We start from the raw sequence: 20820 nt of genomic DNA on the forward strand, positions 1-20820 counted from the left end.
CCCAGCTACGTCCTAATTTCCTTCTCCCGATCCGACGAGGACTTGCATTTTAAAAGTCATCTCTTCGGAGGGGAAGTCTACTCGGAGAAAGAAAAGCCGCAGCAGCCACGCCGGCATTGTTGTACATCGTACCACAAAACATTAGGAACTAACATTCAAGTAATATTTCAGAATTGCCACAACATTCGTAACACTCACACATCTATATGTGCGTGCGTTTCTGGGAAGACAATTTTTGGTGCAGCTTCCCGATAATTGATGCATATGTCTCTCTCCCCAACAACTATAACCTCTTGTTAATTGCCGTCGTGCGCCCATAATCACGTCGGACACCTCTTAACATACTACCGCCATCTACAGGGTGGCGCACGAAATGTGTTACCATTTTGTTTTTGAATATAAACTTTATTGTCAATACAATCTGAAAGAAACATGTACTACAATGAAGAGTCGTCCATGGAGATTCGTTCTACCTCAGCACATGCTCAATATGTCCTCCATTTCGTTTTCTAGCTTCCTTCAAACGAACACTGAAATTAGTGATTACCCTACGGCACATGTCTTCCGTAATTTCACTTTAAGCTTGAAGAATAAGTCTTCTGAGCTCCATAAAATCACGTGGACGTTTCGGGAAATTTTTTTCGTTTAGGTACCCCCAAAGATAAAAGTCACATGGACTGAGGTCTGGACTATTGGGGGGGGGCAAATTTTGTCCGTCATCGAAGGGACCTGTAAACCTGAGTGAAATGATCCGCATGTCGAAATGGTCGTGTAAAAACTCCAACACAGTGTTTTCAGTGAGTGGCCTTGCTCCATCTTGCATGAACCACTGCCTGTTGAAGGGCAAGGCAGTAGCAAGAAGCTGTGGAATGAAGTTATTCCGAAGCATGCTCAAAAAACGCTCGCTGTTCACAGTTTCTTCAAAGAAAAAGGGTCCAATAAGTCCGTGTCTGGAAATTGCTGCCCACGCTGTAATCCTCGGAGCATAATGTTGTCGTTCATGAAGCACTTGTGGGTTTTCAATGGCCCAAAAGCGTACATTTTGTTTGTTAACCACACCGTCTAAATGAAAATGCGCCTCGTCTGAAAACCAAACGTTGTTGAGAGTTTCTTCCCCACCCTCCGCCCACTGGGCAAACAGTAGTCTCTGCTGCTTGTGTTCTTCAGTGAGCTTTTGTGCACAGGTCATCTTGTATGGGTACATATGGAGGTCACTTTTCACAATGCGTTCAACGGAGCGTCTGGACATTCCCAGTTGCACTGCTGCCATTCTACACGATTTTCCGGGACTTCTCGGTACAGCAACTCGTACCGCTTCAATATTCTCTGGCGAACAAACAGGCTTACGACGAGGGCGCTTCGCTTCCAATACTGTTCCTTCCTGTACAAATGTATCGTACAAACTGTGGATGGTCTTCTTGCAAGGGACACATCGTGTGTTAAACTGTTGTCGAAAACGCCTCTGAGTCACAATAAAGCTTTTCGTTTCATGAAAAAGTAACACAATTGCCGATCGTTGCTGTGTCGTCAGTCTTCCATTGTCAGCCATTGCTGTTTACTAGTCTCCTAGCGGCAGTATGATGAATTACACGTCATTTCGTAACTCATTTGTTTTACCAAGCTCTGCTGGTACTGCTGTAGAGATCCCAGCGGGATATCTAATGTGCGTCGTAAATTGTGAAAGAAACAATTGGTAACACATTTCGTGCGCCACCCTGTATATACGTCCATGTCACTGACCCATGAGTTTTGTCACTTCAGTGTGTATGGGAGTGCTATAGTATCGCCAGTAAGCGGTCTACCTATCTTTACTTTTAGTAAGTCTATGGAAAATATCATCTCCAACAGTACCATTCCCAATGGAGCACTCTGATTTTCAAAGTTGCCTTCGGGCTGATGACAGATTTAGCCAAGACTACTTTGCAAGCCCAGGGTGTTGCTCCATCATATAAGGTGCGTGTACAGATTACTTCGTAGAGACACGTAGGTGTAACGTCCAAGTGCTCAGGTTGTGTGTAACATAGGGTGTCCATTCGTCCCGTTTTCCCGGGACAGTCACGATTTTTACCAAAATGTCCCGCTGTCCCGAAAGTTCTTTTGGGGACGCTCAAATGTCCCGTTTCTTATGATTCCGCTTGGCTAGAGTATTTTACGCTAGTGGTTGTTTGACTTGCTATTAACTGCGCAGTTATTTACGCTTACCAGAAGATGTCGAAGCACCAAGAGTGCCGTCCACATTGACAAGTGATTTGTAAACCAACATTCGCCGGCGACGACGAAAATAGCGTTTACGCATCATTGTAAGAAGCAGTGCCTCAGTGGCTATTCACTCAAACCAAGTGAATGCGCTAGACAGTACAGTGTGCTATTTTCGTCGTCGCCGGCGAATGTTGGTTTACAAATCACTTGTCAATGTGGACGGCACTCTTGGTGCTTCGACATCTTCTGGTAAGGGTAAAAAGAACGAAACGAGAGGAGTTTCTAAAACTACTCAATTTGTTCTTATTCATGGACCTACTTTATTTTGTAGTGCGAGGTTAAATTTTTCTTTAATGAAAGTTTCTTCTTCCTCCAGTTTGGGTAACGGATGGCTAACTGTAGCTTTCGTTGCTTGTAACAATGCAGGTAGAGCCGGTTTGGAATCCTTTGAAACTAGGGAAATCCTAGCTTACCGTACTATACCTGTTTCTGAGATTATTATAGCTAGTGAGGGTTCCTACCTTTTTCCGCACGGGAGTTTGTCTTTGTCATGTCGTAGACGTTGTAAGATAAATTCCAATTGTAGTATTCACTTATGGGTGAAGGCTAGTGGTCCTTCTTCTTTGGAAGATTGTCGCATTGTGGGTGATTGTACCTTATATAATCATTGAAAGCAGTTCTCAATAAACGGCCCTTTTAAGGGCCACAAATACTACACATTGATCTTGCCAAAAGCCGAGAAGCGATTCTTCTTAGTGTTTTAGCTCTCTGGGGCACTCTGGGATGCTCTCTGAGGCGCTCTGGGATGCTCAATAGATGTCGAGCACAGTCTCTGATTGGTTATTGTGTTTTTGGCGCGCGATTCAATTTGCGTTATCTTGAGGGAAAGGTGATTGCAGTTTCTGCAGACAACACTAACACCAGTTTTGGTGGTAATCAGAGGAAAGGAAAAAACAATTTGTTCTATAAACTGCAACAGAATACAGTGAATACCCCAAACATGTACCGAACTATCAAAAATCGCAAGTAATTTTAAACGCACTATAGGTTACGAATAACAACGAAGATTATTCTCTTCTAAAGCGATCCACTGAATCCGTCCTTTCGGTCCAGAGATACTCTACACCACTGATACTTGCTCTCTGGCTTTCGTCACCACACTGTTAATGTTTTGCACTGTGCAATCACTGTTTCATTATGCCAAAACGAAAGTGTAATTTTAACAGCGATATAAAAAGCGAGTTTCCTTTTACCACTGGTAGTGGAGAAACTGTAGAATGTACGTTGTGCAGATCAAAATTTGCTATTGGTCATGGTGGAAGGTCTGACATTGTGAATCACATTAAGACGAAGAAACATCGCAAGAGTGATCAAACGAAAAGAGCAAATAAATGAGTGAGTGACTACTATGTAAACTTAAAATCAGTAACAGAAATGAATAGGCAGTTGACAGCACAAGAAGCTTCGTTTGCATATCACATGCAATGCATAACCATAGCTTTAAGTCAATGGACTGTACTACAGCATTTGTAAAAAAACTTTTCAATCCTAAATTCACATGTGGACACACAAAATGTAATGTAATCATTTCAAATGTTATTGCACCGTATGCAGCTCAGCAGGTTTTAAATGAACTGAAAAGTGCTCGATTCATTTCTGTAATGATTGATACATCGAATCATCTGGATTTGAAGTTGGTTCCTCTCCTTATCAGGTATTTATGTGCTGGAGGTTTTAAAGGAATATGATCTTGAGGGAAAGGTGATTGCAGTTTCTGCAGACAACACTAACACCAGTTTTGGTGGTAAGCAGAGGAAAGGAAAAAACAATTTGTTCTATAAACTGCAACAGAATACAGTGAATAATATAGTATGTTTTGCCTTCCAGCACATGTGGTGCACAGTTCCTTACAAACTGGCTCAGATTGCCTACCCATCGACTGCCAATTAATTGTAAACAAAATCTACTAGCATTTCCACATATATGCAGTAAGGATTGAAACTCTCAAGTCATTCTGTAAGTTTACTGAAACTGAATACAAAACTGTACTTGGGCACAGCAAGACAAGGTGGCTATCTCTGCTCCCAGCATTGGAAAGAATTGTAGAGATATTTACTGCTTTGAAATCATATTTCATTCCCCTTGATAAGTGTCCTGTTATACTTAAACAATTCTTTGGTAACCCTGTGTCCATTGTTCTTCAGCATTTTCTTGTTAGCCAGCTAAAACCTTTCTCCACAACAATTAAATGTATTGAGAAACAAGAAATCACAATAGTGGAAGGTTATCAAGAAATAAACAAATTATTGGGAAAATTACAATTTAGAAAATCTGAAAGATTTCTCACGTCCTTCGTACATGTGACTCTAAAAAATCTGGAGGAAGAGGGTGAAATTACTGTAGAACAATTTCATATTTATGCTGACATCTTGTATGACTCTTGAATTGAGTATATTAAATAATGGTGTTTACCATTTCTCACACCTTTTAAAGCATTTGATTGGGTTAATACTGAAAAGGAGCAGCTACAGTGGAAGGATATTCAGGACTGTTGTGTTTTTGTTTAGAGTATTGTACCAAATTTTCGCCGGCCGTGGTGGCCGAGCGGTTCTAGGCCCTTCAGTCCGGAACCGCCAGACTGCTACGGTCGCAGGTTCGAGTCCTGCTTCGGGCATGTATGTGTGTGATGTCCTTAGGTTAGTTAGGTTTAAGTTGTTCTAAGTTCTAGGGGACTGATGACCTCTGATGTTAAGTCCCATAGTGCTCAGAGCCATTTGAACCATTTTGAACCAAATTTTCTGTTGATGAAGGTGAACTGCTCGATAAATTTTCATGTGCACAGAACTTCATAAAAAGTGAAGAAGGAGACAAAGAGAGTGTTAGTGCAATATGGTGTAAAATAATTGCTTATTTCAAAAGTAAAAACATTAACATGAAAAACACGATTCATTTGGTGGAGTTTTGTCTGGCAATTCCTGGGTCAAATGCTGCTGTGAAACGTGTCTTTTCGTTAGTGAACTCTTTGTGGCCATATGAAAAAAAAGTAGGTTTGTTTATAAATAAATAAATCTTATTCTACTAGTCCTGATTTTTTCTTATTTTACTATTCGCGAGACGCGTTTCGAGAAATAATTCCCATTTTCAAGTGCGTTTTTGGTGTGTATTAAGCCATTTCTTTTGATGTTAATACACACCAAAAAACGCACTTGCAAATGAGAATTACTTCTCGAAACGCGTCGTGCGAATAGTAAAATAAAGAAAAAATCGTGACTGGTAGCAAAAGATTTATTCATTTATAAACATACCTATTGTATCTACAGTCGCAGGCTTTCAAAAACCATTTATAATGGATCAAATTAAAAAAAAAGCAACAATGGAAGTTGGAACAGTGAGGGCCTTGCTCATTGTCAAATGGTTCAAGTGGCTCTGAGGACTATGGGACTTAACATCGGAGGTCATCAGTCCTCTAGAAGGAGGAGGAGATTACTGTTTAACGTCCCGTCGACAACGAGGTCATTAGAGACGGAGCACAAGCTCGGATTAGGGAAGGAAATCGGCCGTGCCCTTTCTAAGGAACCATCCCGGCATTTGCCTGAAGCGATTTAGGGAAATCACGGAAAACCTAAATCAGGATGGCCGGACGCGGGATTGAACCGTCGTCCTCCCGAATGCGAGTCCAGTATGCTAACCACTGCGCCACCTCGCTCGGTGGTCCTCTAGAACTTGGAACTACTTAAACCTAGCTAACCTGAGGACATCACACACATCCATGACCGAGGCAGGATTCGAACCTGCGACCGTAGCAGTCGGTCGGTTCCGGACTGAAGCGCCTAGAACCGCTCGACCACCCAGACTATCTGGATCATTGTCAAAACACACTTTAATGGTGTATCGTGTACTGACTTTTATGATACAATTTCAAAGGAAAATGCACTTGATAAAGTACATAAAAGTGAAAAGTACGGTGATAGTGTGGCAGAATAATTGTAAAAAGTGATTTGGGATCATCTGAATGCACGTTGTAAAGGTAAACTTGTATGTGTATAAAATTTAGTCAGTACAATATTTATGTACCGTTGTTTTTCCTTCATTGTTCCAGAGTTTTCTCTAATTTATATAAACGTCCCCTTTTTCAATGAAGCCGCGACCGGCTGGCTCATTGTCAAAACGCACTTTAATGGTGTTGTAACGCTGCGCGCTCTGGGCACACGATACTCATTAAAGCCTGTACTATGGTAAGTTGATGGGCTTCACCTTATGAGAAAGGATTTTCGTATATATATTGACCGCGTGTACCTGAATGAAGACAAATCAGACTTACACCCACTCTGTAATAACAATGATACGTCAAGCAAGTCCGAAATGCAACTACATGTCAGGACGGACAAGAAACAACACAGAAGATGCTATCAATTTGTTAATAATACGGTCGCCAGCCTAATTAGGCATTAACTGAGTTTCTTCCCTGTACAAGTTGATGTACGTTCATGCAAACCCACACGTAGTAACACTGCATAATATGGTAAATTTTAGAACCAGAAAATCTATTGAACTGATATTTTCACTTTCTGTACTAATATGGATAAACCATAAATACACAACACCACACTATAATGTTTACTACAAAACTTCGTACTGTCTATTGATCTGATTAAAATCGGGCATAGGTTACCCTAGAAATAGTAATTTCGAGCCACAAACAAAATGTCAATTTTAATAACGATAAGACACTGATAAATTTTGGCTTTTATATTGACTTTAACTTTGTTGGTCAAATCAGTTTAGAACACTTCAGAATTCAAATGAATAAAAAAGAGGGGGGGGGGGGATCCTGAAACTGCTATGGTCACTGTATTAAAAAATTTGATTACTGAAATCATTCTGTTCTCAAGATTTCCAATATATGAGTTACTACTCTTTTTATCTCATTTCCTGCTCATTTAAATACCATTATATCTGTCTCGAAATAATTAAACTTCATTACTAAATCAATATCAAAATTATCTTCCAACTTTTTCAGACCTTTGTTATTCCTCAATTGGTTCATTAACAAAATTGTTCTTTAAACATCATTCTAACATAGCTAGGTCTGCGGGTGATTATTATTAATACAAACTTTAGTTCTTCATTTCGGGACACTCGGATTGCACAACATTTGGAAAGGATCCTGCCTAGGTTAGTTTTGAGGATAATTAAATGATAGGACAGTTCTGGTAAAATTTAAGTTGTTATTGAACAGTATGGAACAAAAGTGACACTGGTCCACACGAATACAGTACTAAAAGTTTCAACCTGTTCGTATCGATGCGGCGGTTGGTAGGCGGCGAGATGGCGAGGCACAGAGCACACATACAATCACAGCAATGGCTCTTGATGTATCGGCACTTTACTTCTTCTTAGCGTCGCAATACTTTTCCATTTAGTGCCTATGGAATTTTTCCACGCTGTATGGGTGGTGGAACGGCATATCCGAGGCTCAATGAAACCACGTCTTCCAGGAGAGCCTCCTCGATCCAGAACGTGTTGCTCAGACCAATGCCCAACTCCAACTACTACTGCTCAGCCCGTTATGCCGTACAGCGCCCGTGTGCATTTTCCCGCGCTCGCCTGCCATCCACCTTTTACCGCTCCCCTACAGACAGGGTATTCACCCGAGGTTTTGCATTCTACATATCCTAATACATTGCCTACGTATGGACCAGACGCACAGTTACAATTTTAAACATGTTACAACAGTTTCAACATTTGTTACCTTTCAATTCTATTACAATATTGCTTGACATTTGCCATAAACATTAATATTCACATTGAAATTTGTTTACAGTTTTCTTAACACAATGACATGAAACAAAAAGGAAATGAAATCAGAACATCGATTACACTAATTTATCGAAATATCAGAAGAAAAAATTATTATATGTACAATAGTACAGCGTTGTTGTTGTTACAGTGTATCGTGTACTGACTTTTATGATACAATTTCAAACGAAAATGCACTTCTTGATAAAGTGCATAAAAGTGAAAAGTACGGTGATAGTGTGATAGAATAATTGTAAAAAGTGATTTTGGATCATCTGAGTGCACGTTGTACAGGTAAACTTGTATGTGTATTAAATTTAGTCAATACAATATGTACGTCCCCCTTTTTTTTCATTGTCCCAAGTTTTTCTGTAATTTATTTTAAATGTCCCCTTTTTCAATGAAATAGAAATGGACACCCTAGTGTAACAGGAGACGTTGGCCTACGGCGGCCAGGAGGCAGTTGTGTGGGCGGCCGGGCAGCTGGGAGCCGGGAACAAAGGCTGGGCAGCAGGTGGCGAGGCGCCCCGGTCGGTGGTCAGTGGCAGAGGCCGTCGGCGGTCCCGGGCTCCACTTTGGGCGGACGCGAGCGTGCCGAGCCGGCGTCCGCAGGCAGGTGCGGCCGCTGGAATGCGCTTTGTCCGCGCGGCGCGCACGCGGCCGTCACATCCGCTGCTGCAGCAGCAGCTCCTCTGGAAGCTGTCACCTGCCGCCTGCGCGGCACACACCGCAGCCGGAGGCCGCGCCTCGCCAGGCCCCGCTCTCTGTCGCGAAAGTCACCTCACACCGGCACAACACCGTCTGTCAAAGACAGGGCGAGGTAACCGATAAAAACACGGTTAGCAACAGTAAATCGTAGGGGTCAGTTCCTTCTCTAAATCCTCGCACGAACGAAAAAATGGCTGACATCGAAATAAGTGTCCGAGGAATAGAAAAAAACAACTGAAATCACTCAACAGAGGAAAGTCCACTGGACCTTTCGATTCTACACAGAGTACGCGATAGAACTTGCTCCCCTTCTAACAGCCGTGTACCCCAAGTCTCTACAGGAACGGAAGGTTCCAAATGATTGGAAAAAAGCACACATAGTTCCAGTTTTCAAGAAGGGTCATCGAGCAGATGCGCAAAACTATAGGCCTATATCTCTGACATCGATTTGTTGTAGCATCGAATTAAGTGTCCAAGGAATATAAAAGCAACTGAAATCACTCAACAGAGGAAAGTCCACTGGACCTTTCGATTCTACACAGAGTACGCGATACAACTTGCTCCCCTTCTAACAGCCGTGTACCCCAAGTCTCTACAGGAACGGAAGGTTCCAAATGATTGGAAAAGAGCACAGGTAGTTCCAGTTTTCAAGAAGGGTCATCGAGCAGATGCGCAAAACTATAGGCCTATATCTCTGACATGGATTTGTCGTAGGATTTTAGAACATGCAGACATCGAATTAAGTGTCCAAGGAATAGAAAAGCAACTGAAATCACTCAACAGAGGAAAGTCCACTGGACCTTTCATTTCTACACAGAGTACGCGATAGAACTTCCTCCACTTCTAAAAGCCGTGTACCGCAAGTCTCTACAGGAACGGAAGGTTCCAAATGATTGGAAAAGAGCACAGGTAGTTCCAGTTTTCAAGAAGGGTGGTCGAGCAGATGCGCAAAACTATAGGCCTATATCTCCGACATCCATCTGTTGTACAATTTTAGAACATGTTTTTTGCTTGCGTGTTATGTCGTTTCTGGAAACCCAGAATCTACTCTGTAGGAATCAACATGGATTCCGGAAACAGCGATCGTGTGAGACCCGACTCGCTTTATTTGTTCATGAGACCCAGAAAATTTTCCTTGACTTCCGGAAGGCGTTCGGTACAGTTCCGCACTGTCGCCTGATAAACAAAGTAATAGCCTACGGAATATCAGACCAGCTGTGTGGCTAGATTGAAGAGTTTTTAGCAAACAGAACACAGCATGTTGTTCTCAATGGAGAGACGTCTACAGACGTTAAAGTAACCTCTGGCGTGCCACACGGGAGTGTTATGGGACCATTGCTTTTCACAATATATACAAATGACCTAGTAGATAGTGTCGGAAGTTCCATGCGGTTTTTCGCGGATGATGCTGTAGTATACAGAGAAGCTGCAGCATTAGAACATTGCAGCGAAATGCAGGAAGATCTGCAGCGTACGGGCGCTTGGTGCAGGGAGTGGCAACTGACCCTTAACATAGACAAATGTAATGTATTGCGAATAGAAAGAAGGATCATTTATTGTATGATTATATGATAGCAGAACAAACACTGGTAGCAATTACTTGTGTAAAATATCTGGGAGTATGCGTACGGAACTATTTGAAGTGGAATGATCATATAAAATTAATTGTTGCTAAGGCGGGTGCCAGGTTGAGATTCATTGGGAGAGTCCTTAGAAAATGTAGTGCATCGACAAAGGAGGTGGCTTACAAAACACTCGTTCGACCTATACTTGAGTATTGCTCATCAGTGTCGGATCCGTACCAGGTCGGGTTGACATAGGAGATAGATAAGATCCAAAGAAGAGCGGCGCGTTTCGTCACAGGGTTATTTGGTAAGCATGATAGCGTTACGGAGATGTTTAGCAAACTGAAGTGGCAGACTCTGCAAGAGAGGCGCTCTCTATCGCGGTGTAGCTTGCTGTCCAGGTTTCGAGAGGCTGCCTTTCTGTATGAGGTATCGAATATATTGCTTCCCCCTACTTATACCGGCCGAGGAGATCACGAATGTAAAATTAGAGATATTCGAGTGCGCACGGAGGCTTTGCGGCAGTCGTTCTTCCCGCGAACCACACGCGACTGGAACAGGAAAGGGAGGTAATGATAGTGGCACGTAAAGTGCCCTCCGCCACACACCGTTGGGTGGCTTGCGGAGTATAAATGTAGATGTAGACGTAGATGTAGATGTAGAAATGCATTGCTCTGCTTTAGTCACAAAATATTTTATATTCCGACCATCAGCAGCTGTTGGAGGGCATGATGTGCAGAATTCCCCTGACAGTTGGTAAAACCGTTGTTTTATTGACACACAGTCGGTTTCGCGGCCTAAAGCTGCATCATCACTTGCAACATACACGATCAAGAGTAATTTACAATGCCTCGACTTCGTGGATTCTATTATTTAAAAGCCGTCAAAGGTTTCACAGGGTTCTTTATTAACTTAAGAACGATGTGTTTCACCCAGATAGGACACGGTTTTATTCATATCTTAATTTGTCCATTACTATTTGAATTTTACTCCGCTATCACACTATACACCCGACGACAGCGTTGTACAGCGCCTGTCATAACTACTAGCTCAATATTATTGCATGCGCTCCTGTCATTCATATGTATGCACTATGTGAATACGGACTGGCCTCATGGCGCCTTCTAGCATACGGTAGTGTTCAGAGTTCGCGTTTGTAACGGGACATCCGCCTCTAGCATTACTTTTCCTCGACAGTAGTTGTCGATATCAGTACTGTTTTTCGAATTTTGGACAGGTGAATATTATCTCAGTTGCTTTTCTGAAAACTTTCATATAATTTTATACACAGTGTGTTATATTTCAAGCCAAAATTTATGGAAATGAATTACTTTATAAACTCTTTTAGTTTCAGTGTTACAATCGATAAGTACTAGTTCTGAATGTACAACTGAAATTATTTTTTTAGAAACATTTGAACTTACGAACTTTTGGCACACTTACAATTTATATTATTAATTACACAATACTGTACTGGTTACCATGTTCATTTCTGGATTCATTTAAAATAAAAATCGAAAGTTATAATGTAACAGAAACTAGTAGAAATTCATTTGTTAAGACAAATTGTAAACCCTTTGGAATATGGTTATTTCTGCAGAATGTGGGAGTCGTAAGCATACCTCTGATGTGATCGGACGTACTTTTGTATTTTGTGCGAACAATGTAATCTCGGCTTTGTTAACGTGAAAAATCAAAAGACTGTATGATATACTCAAAAGTGAGAAAATGTAATTAAGTAAAAACAAAAATTCTGTAAGAGCAATCTTCAAATCTTTTTTACATCAATACAATCGTGAGGATAACAATTGTTACATTTTAAGCTTCAAGAATCAGACCCTTTGACGAGAAGAACTGGAGCCAATTCTGCATCACTAGCCAAGTAAACTAGAAAGTTTATTGTAATCTTCGCTACTCTCACATCTTCATAAAAGACTAACGTGGACAGTAGATGGAATTAGGAAGGAGGGAGCAGATTAGATGCTCGAGATCCTGTCGACTCTGCCATGGCTGTCGTCGCCTCCATGAGGTAATAAGCATCTTTCGCTTTCTTCTTTGTTCTCAACTGCTAAGTGATCTCGGTGCTTTTATTTATTAATTATTAATTTTAAATATTTTTTTCCTTGTACGTTGTCTTTTAGTAAGTTTTAACCAGTATTATACCTTCTTTGACAGATGCTTTTTGCCAAGAACGTCTGAAGTTGTGCTGGGGGGGAACTGACACTATGAATTCTGCAGGGCTGTCCATAAATCCGTAAGAGTACGAGGGGGCGTAGATCTCCTCTGAACAGCATGTTGCAAGGCATCCCAGATATGCTCAATGATGTTCATGTCTGGGGAGTGTGAAGGCCAATGGAAGTGTTTAAACTCAGAACAGTGTTCATGGAGCCACTCTGTAGCAATTCTGGACTTGTGGGGTGTCGCATTGTTCTGCTGGATTTGCCGAAGTCCGTCTAAATGCACAATGGATGCAGGTAATCAGGATGCGTACGCACGTGTCACCTGTCAGAGACGTATATAGACGTATCAGGGGTCCTATTTCACTCCAACTTCATACGCCCCACACCATTACAGAGCCTCCACCAACTTGAAGAGTCCCCTACTGACGTGCAGGTTCCATGGATTCATGAGGTTGTCTCCATACCCGTACACGTCCATCCGCGCGATACAATTCGAAACGAGATTCGTCCGACCAGGCAACATGTTTCCAGTCATCAACAATCCAGTGTCGATGTTGATGGGCCCAGGCGAGGTGTAAAGCTTTGTGACGTGCAGTCATCAAGGGCACAAGAGTGGGCCTTCGGATCCGAAAGCCCATATCGATGATGTTTCGTTGAATGGTTCGCACGCTGACACTTGTTGATGGCCCAGCACTGAAATCTACAGCAATCTGCGAAATGGTTACACTTCTGTCACGGTGAACGATTCTCTTCAGTCGTCGTTGGTCGCGTTCTTGCAAGATCTTTTTCCTTCCGCAGCGATATCGGAGATTTGGTATTTTGCGGGATTCCTGATATTCACGTACACTTGTGAAATAGTCGTACGGGAAAATCTCCGCTTCATCGCTACCTCAGAGGTGCTGTGTCCCATTGCTCGTGTGCAGACTATAACATCACGTTCAAATTCACCTAAGGCTTGATAATCTGCCACTGTACCAGTAGTAATCCATCTAGCAATTGCTCGAGACTCTTGTCGTCTTATATAGGCGTTACCGACCACATCGCCGTATTCTATCTGTTTAGATGTCTCTGCATTTGAATACGCGTACCTATACCAGTTTCTTTGATGGTTCAGTGTAAGCTAAGGACAACGGCAGCCAAAAGTTGTTTTTGGACCAAATTTAGTTACAATAATTATTACTTAAAACAAGTCTACATGTGATTAAAGAATACGCACCGACGATGGCACAAAGGCGCTGAAACATGTTTGGGTATATAAGGGAACAGTTGTTTGCATACTAAATGGACGTGATATCCAGTAATGTTGTCTCCAAACACGTGTATTGCAAGAGCCCCAACACCGAATAATGAATAAGACGAGCATCATTTAAGATGATGATGATGGCTCAGATCACTAAACAGTGAGGTCATCAGCGCCAAACAACATTCAAGGACACCTGGAAGGATTGTTTTGAGTCGCGTCTTTCGTTGGTGGGTATGGGTTTCAGACAGAGCTGTCCCTGATGCTGATTAACTGTCTGTTGTTCGACATGCATTTTTGGCTACAGAAATAACGTGCACTTGAAAATGAAATTATATCTTTTGATACCGGCCGTGTATAAAGAAAAGATAAAATAAAGTATTTCTTATAAAGAAAGAATTTTTTACAGAACTGTTCCTTGTCGAAATGTTTCCAATACTTCACGTAAAATGTTACCCACACTTAACTTTTATTTAAAACAAAATTACCATTGAATATCAAATATCAGTCTTTAACAATCCTGTACTTCTTTAATGTTGAATATAGTCATCTTATTAACAAGAATGAATGGTATAATAACAATAAAAGTCATGCTGTTTGACATTGTCCGAAAATATTCTTTCCTCCTCCAAAGGCTTGCCCGCTCTCATGTCGTGACAATGACTAGCCGAGATGATTCTTCGATGTGGACACTCACGAAGTGCTACTTCCACACTCTCGAGCTCGTGTGAAGGCACAATTGGAAGGAATAGGCAGTACCAAGATGAAGTGACTGAGACTATTCCGCTGGCTCATTTGGAAAAATACTGCCCACCAAACTGCCGACAATCAGCCTGATCATCAAAGCAAAGGCTGTTTTGATAGTGCAGATGTTTATCTGGCGAAGTCCCATAGAAGGTGTGGACACGAAAGGGAGATACGTAATTGTGAAATTAATGAGAAGGAGCTGCAGACCATGCCCCGTGTTATTCAATCTTTACGCTGAGCAAGCAACAAAGGAAAGTAAGGAGGATTATGGAAATAAAATCCAAGTTTATAATCTGTTTTGTGTCTGCTAATGCCTTCTGTATACGAAAATTTTCTCCTATTGTAAGTGTTTGGCATAGGCTATGGTTGGATTTTGCAGAAATCCCTCCAAAAGCTCGATAAAACACGCTTTAATTTGAGACAGAGAAGAATACCAGCATTCGACACAGCTGATCGGAGAAAGAAAATTTTAATACAGTTTTAGTTAACTGCAGTAGCGTCTGCGGTGAGGTCCGGGAACTAGTGTCGTTTATAAACGATAAAATGCACACACAGTACTAGGGACAGAAAGCTGATTGGAGCCAGATTTCAACAGCAGTGAAATTTTAAATTCCGTTCGAAATGTATATCATCTAATGATGTTAGATCAGATTGCTAATTTAATTATGGTGAATATCACTATTAAAGGAAGATGAAACGCTGTCATCCGATGATTTTGCAGATCTGCCACAGGAGCAGTACTGGCGAAACATTTGAAGGACAATTTGCAGAAGATTACGCTGAACTTTCCCGGTCGTGTTATGGTATTTGATGGAGAGTCCAACTTACATCACTGGCGTCTGTCTTTTGTACAATTTTTTAACATGTTCAGGTAAAATGACATTTCTGAAGACGGAATAACACGTCGTTAAGAATGAAAATGGGTCTGAAAACAATGGCTGTGAAACGTGGCCCGCTCTGTTCGTTGACGGGACCCACAAAGCAGTGGACAGTAGACACAGGCGCCCGGGTGGATGTCGTGTACCTCGACTTAGGGAAGGAGGCCGATTTAGTTCCGTACTGCCACCTAATAAACAAATAATAGCGTATGGAATATCAAACAAGATTTGGGACTGGACTGAAGAATTTATAGCAAATAGAACATAGCATTTCAGTCTCAACGAGGAAAATCTTCAGACCTACAAGTAACTTCAGGTGAAGCACAAGAAAGTGTTGTAGGACCACAACATTTCACGACATTCGGGGCGAATCACCTAAAACTTGCACCGCAGCGAAATTGAAAGTGCTATTGCTGTGCGGTTTTCACAGAATGGGTTGGTAGTCAGGGGCTCGTATTGTTAGTCAATCAACAGACTGTAATAACATTTAGAAAGTGCATTTTTTGTGCAAACATAAACATTTTTAAATGGAACAATGCCTATTGACATTAAATAACAAAAATTAGAATAAATTAGAATGTCAGTGGCGTTTGTTACAGGATTCTAGCGCGAGTCATTTTTCATAAGTTCCCAAACTGACACTTATTTGTGCCATTCAACCTGCGTAGTTGCTAGGTACGACTTTGTTATGTTTTCTTACAGTGTACATATGTGTTCCTTAAGTGCAATGCGACATGCTAGGCAATTAGTGTGTGACAGTCCAAGCGGTAAGTCGTGAATGGACAATGCGATTTACCAACGTAGAAAAAGTCGACATCATCGTAGAGGGCGCCACCGCACGTGACGTGCGGTGGCGCCCTCTACGATATCCATATAAGCGGCGGCCCCAGCTCCTAGCAGCCAGTCGTTGACTCACCTCCGAAGATGTTCTCCGTAGTTGAGAACGAAACGTTAGGGAGAAGAAGTTTTACAGATCGACCACGGCAACTTAGCCCGGAAGTGTTTATTGATGAAGACGCCGGCCGTGAAAGCCTACATGGAATGAAAAGTCGACATGTTCATGGTGTATGGAGAGTGTAGGAAAAAATGCACTTCAGTTTTATACTGTATATGCTACAAGGTATCTCAATAGACGTCAATAATCTCAGCAATTATTTATCAAGCTCTTCAACTAGTTACGTGAAAGTGACAGTGTGACATCTAGAAAACGTAACAGAAGGAAAGTGGCGACAGAAGAGGGGGACATTAATGTTCTTGCTGCTGTTGCAGTTGATTCGCACGTTAGCCCCCGAGCAATCGCATGGGGAAGTGGAACTAGGCAGGAGTCAGGCAAGCGCATTCTCCATTGCCATAGGTTGCATCCCTATCACTTCTCTCCCCATCACTTCATCTCCATCTGCATGGAAACAATTATGAGAATCGTGCTAACTACAGTACATCGGCATTAAGATTGGATACTCCAAATGTGTAACGTACTCGCATCTTGTTTAGTGATGAAGCCCCATTTACCAATCGTGGCATGATAAACCGCCGCATCTCCGGCGGTACATCACTACGAGTACCGCCCTTCGATTTGTGTTTTCGTGCACTAATCGAAGCGTTAGGGTTGCAGGTGCCAGCCAGCCACCCAGCCAGCCAGCCAGCAGCGGTCCAGCCGAGCAGCAGCGGTCCAGCCGAGCAGCAGCGGTCCAGCCGAGCAGCAGCAGCAGCGGTAGCAGCAGCAGCAGCAGCGGTAGCAGCGGTCCAGCCAGCCAGCCAGCAGCGGTCCAGCCGAGCAGTAGCGGTCCAGCCGAGCAGCAGCAATACAGCCGGCAAGCAGCAGCAGCGGTAGCAGCGGTCCAGCCAGCAGCCAGAAGCCAGCAGCCAGCAGCGGTCCAGCCAGCAGCAGCAGCGGCAGCGGCCGCGGCCCCGTCTGAGGCAGCAGCAGCTGCGGCGTTCTTGCCAGCCGTCGCCAGCGCCAGCAGCGTGGGACTCTGGTCCTCGTCTTCGTCCGTCTTCGTCCGTCCCCGGTTTTTTCCTCTCTTTTTCGTCCTGTACTGTTTTAGTTCTTCCCTGTCGTCATGTCAGCCCCCACCACCACTGCCACTACTACTACCACTACCATAGTGTATACTTCGCCCTCCGCCGCCACCACCACCATCACATGGTGTGCCCAGTCGGCCCCCCCTCTTTCCATCCCTCCTCTTCTAAGTCTCCCTTCTCCATCGCACTTCGTCGCCCCTTCCCCAGCCTCTTCCTCCCGCTCCTCTACCTCTGATCCTTTCCCCCCACTCTGCCAGCCTGTCACTGCAGCTCCAGCTAGGGTGGTGGCCCGACGGGCCACTACCCATGCCCAGCTCTCCCCATCCCCTTCACCATCACCGCCACCGCCATCGCCGTCGCCGACGCCTTCACCGTCACCATCTCCAGCGCCGACTACTGCGTCCACGCCGGGACCTGCCACTTCCCGCCACATCCCTATAGCTCCCGTCCCTCATGTCACCACTCACCCTTCCGCCGCCCTTAAACGCCCTAGTGGTACCACCGCCTCCTCCACTTCCAAAAAGGCCCCACCCCGTCCTCTTTCCCCCCCCCCTCTCCCAGGATGCCATGGATGCCTCCATGCCTGGCCCTGCTCCCTCTGCCTTCTCCTCCTCCCCTCCCTCTTCCTACAAATACGTCCTCTCTCGTCCCGTTCCTTCCCTCCTCGAGGCCCGGAACCTCTCCCTCCTCCTCTGCCAACACTTCCCTGGTGCCCCCGTCTCACTCCTCACTCCCAGACGGGACTCAGTTCTCATCTCCTCCTCCAGCCCCACCCTCCATACTGACATCCTCTCCCGCATCCCCATCACCCGGTTTGGCCCCAATGCCTCCCTCACCCCTGCTCCTTCCTCGTCTCCTACCCGCCAACCCCAACCCCCGCGTCGCCCGCCGACCCTCACTGCCGTGATCACTCGGCTTAGTCTGACGATCACAGAGGAGGAGCTCGAGGCGCGTCCCTCGCTGGAGGTGCAGGTGGTCCGCCGCATTTTTAACTCGGCCAGGGTGGGTTTACTCAGAGGACGCCCCCTCCATTGACTGCCTCCTGAAGGAGGGTGCCCTCCTCTTCAACCAGCGATATACGGTCGACTCCTCCCGTTCCCCTCCTCAATCCCTTCACTGCCAGAGATGTCTGTGCTACAACGCACACACAACAGCTGAGTGCCGCGAGGCCCCCACCTGCCCGCATTGTAAGCGAGCGCACTTCCTCTGGCAGTACCCTAACCTTCAGTCCCCTCCCTCCTGTAATACCTGCAATCTCCCCCATCCCACCTACTCCCAAAAATGTAAAGCCCGACTCCCTCCGACCACTCCTGAACTTACCGTCCCTGTCTACCCTCTGGACGCCCCCACCCCTCCTGGCAATTCCCTTCGTCCGTCCCCCCCCCCCACCCACCGCTGAGGACATCATCAGGTTCCTCACCATTGTTCTGCAAAAAGTCCACACTTTCCAGAGCCCTCACACCCTCCAACAGATCTCCCTCGCCGCCCGTTCCCGCCGCCCGTTCCGTCTTCCACCTAAAAATGTATGCCACCTACTCCTACAACCACGCCCATTTCACCTTCTCCCGTCTAGACACCCTCGTCTAAATCCCTGTCATGGCGCGACCGCACCGTATCCTGTTCAACAACATCCGTTCCCTTCCCGCCAACAAGAACCTCTTCATGCACACCCTCACCACCCACACACCTTTCTTTAGCCCCACCACACCGTTCATACCTCGCCCTACCTCCTTCACCGTTCCGACAATCCCTTCCCAATAGCGCGTGGCTGAGTTGCCATTGGTCACCACCGCCAGATCCCAGTTCGGCTCCAACCTCTTCTTCCCGACCCCACCGAACACCTGATCCTTAGTCTCTTCTTCCCTGGCCTTACCGTCACCTGCACCACCATCTATGTCTGCCCTAACACCCCTATTCCTTTTGACTTCCTCTCCCACATTGACCGTTGTAACGTTTCAGCTTTAATTTGGTATGCTGAAAGCGTTACTGCTAGCCAATGAAACCGGGTTGCAAGCTGTGAGCTGTCTGGGGAAGTTAATCGTGGATTACTGGACAACTGTTTCACCAGGTATCTAGTCTAAGTTTACCAAATTCCCAAACAGACTAACATTAATGATAATCTTTTAATAGTCATACAACAACCGGTAATATATATATATATAAAAAGGAGAATTTAAATAAAAAGAAAGAAATCAGTTTATATTTGGAAATTTATTTTTAAGATTGGTCATGAAATTTCAGCATATTAAATTCTATTCATAACAAGCTGGTGCCTTATTTAGGATGGTGAAAATCTTACGGAACACATCAAATATGGAGCCAAGATTGGGAGTCTGCATACAACACTGCATTCATAAAACAACACACAAAGAACGTTGAAACGCATGCAAGAGAAAGTTAACCACTACAAACAGATTCAAATTTTTATCCAAAGAAATTACGTTCGAAACACAATCCTGTCCGTCATGTAATTACCACACACTGGTATACTAAATTCATATTAACTCTTTGTGAAATCTTCGCGAAAAGAATAGCTGAGGGCTACTTTGATGATTACACCACATGCTTCACGTGGTCAACTTGGTTTACACAAAGCGTATCACTCCACAATAATTTTGATAATTAAAATAAATTAGATCAAAAAGCAATTTACAAAAGGAAAACCTCGAACTGGTTGTTAACGTCTTACTGTTAACCTGACGGGTCAAACAGTTATATAAGCACGTGGTACTGGTCTCGCAAAGTACACCCCACGTGGGTTGAACATAAAGAAAAGTTGCTATATTGCAAAATATTGTCAAGACGAGACGTTATAATCACACAAGCATTTGCATTTAAGATTGATCTTAGAGTTACTGATCAACACGTGGTTCCACTTTACTCACAAAGTAGTAACAAAGCAACTCCCGGAAAATAATATGAACTTCACACGAGAATTACACTACGCTGCAATTTAAGATAACCTTAGATATCTTAGAGCTAACCCGAAATAAAGGTGATTAAATTCTCAGTTAGGCTGAACTTAACAAATCCATTGTCCTACGGACTTAGCAGACACGCGCTTAGCCGGAGATCTTACCATTTCAGACGCTCGCCACCGCCAGACTGCAACTCCCTACTACTCGACTGCAACTGCCCACTACCGAGCGTGCTTCCTGAGGGTGGCTCACAAAGACAAACGGAAGGGGCCAGAGGGGCAGCTTCCTATACCAACATGACAACGGACGGGCAGGACCATACTAAGAATAGAAACCTCTCTGCTTTAAGAAAGCGTAGCTACCTGTTCCGACGTTGGTCCTACTGTTCTCTAGCAGACAGCCTTGTCTGCTACCCTCAAGCATGCAACTACAAACACATTTGATCATTCATCCTCTCACACAGAAGGGAAGGGGGATGACAGTATCTTATCATATACTGTATATAACAGAAAGCGGATGTAGGTTCCGTATGAGACTGTGTGACATGAATTACATATAAACTGT

This window comes from Schistocerca nitens, chromosome 2 (genome assembly GCF_023898315.1).
Source record: "Schistocerca nitens isolate TAMUIC-IGC-003100 chromosome 2, iqSchNite1.1, whole genome shotgun sequence".
NCBI classification, from domain to species: Eukaryota; Metazoa; Arthropoda; class Insecta; order Orthoptera; family Acrididae; genus Schistocerca; species Schistocerca nitens.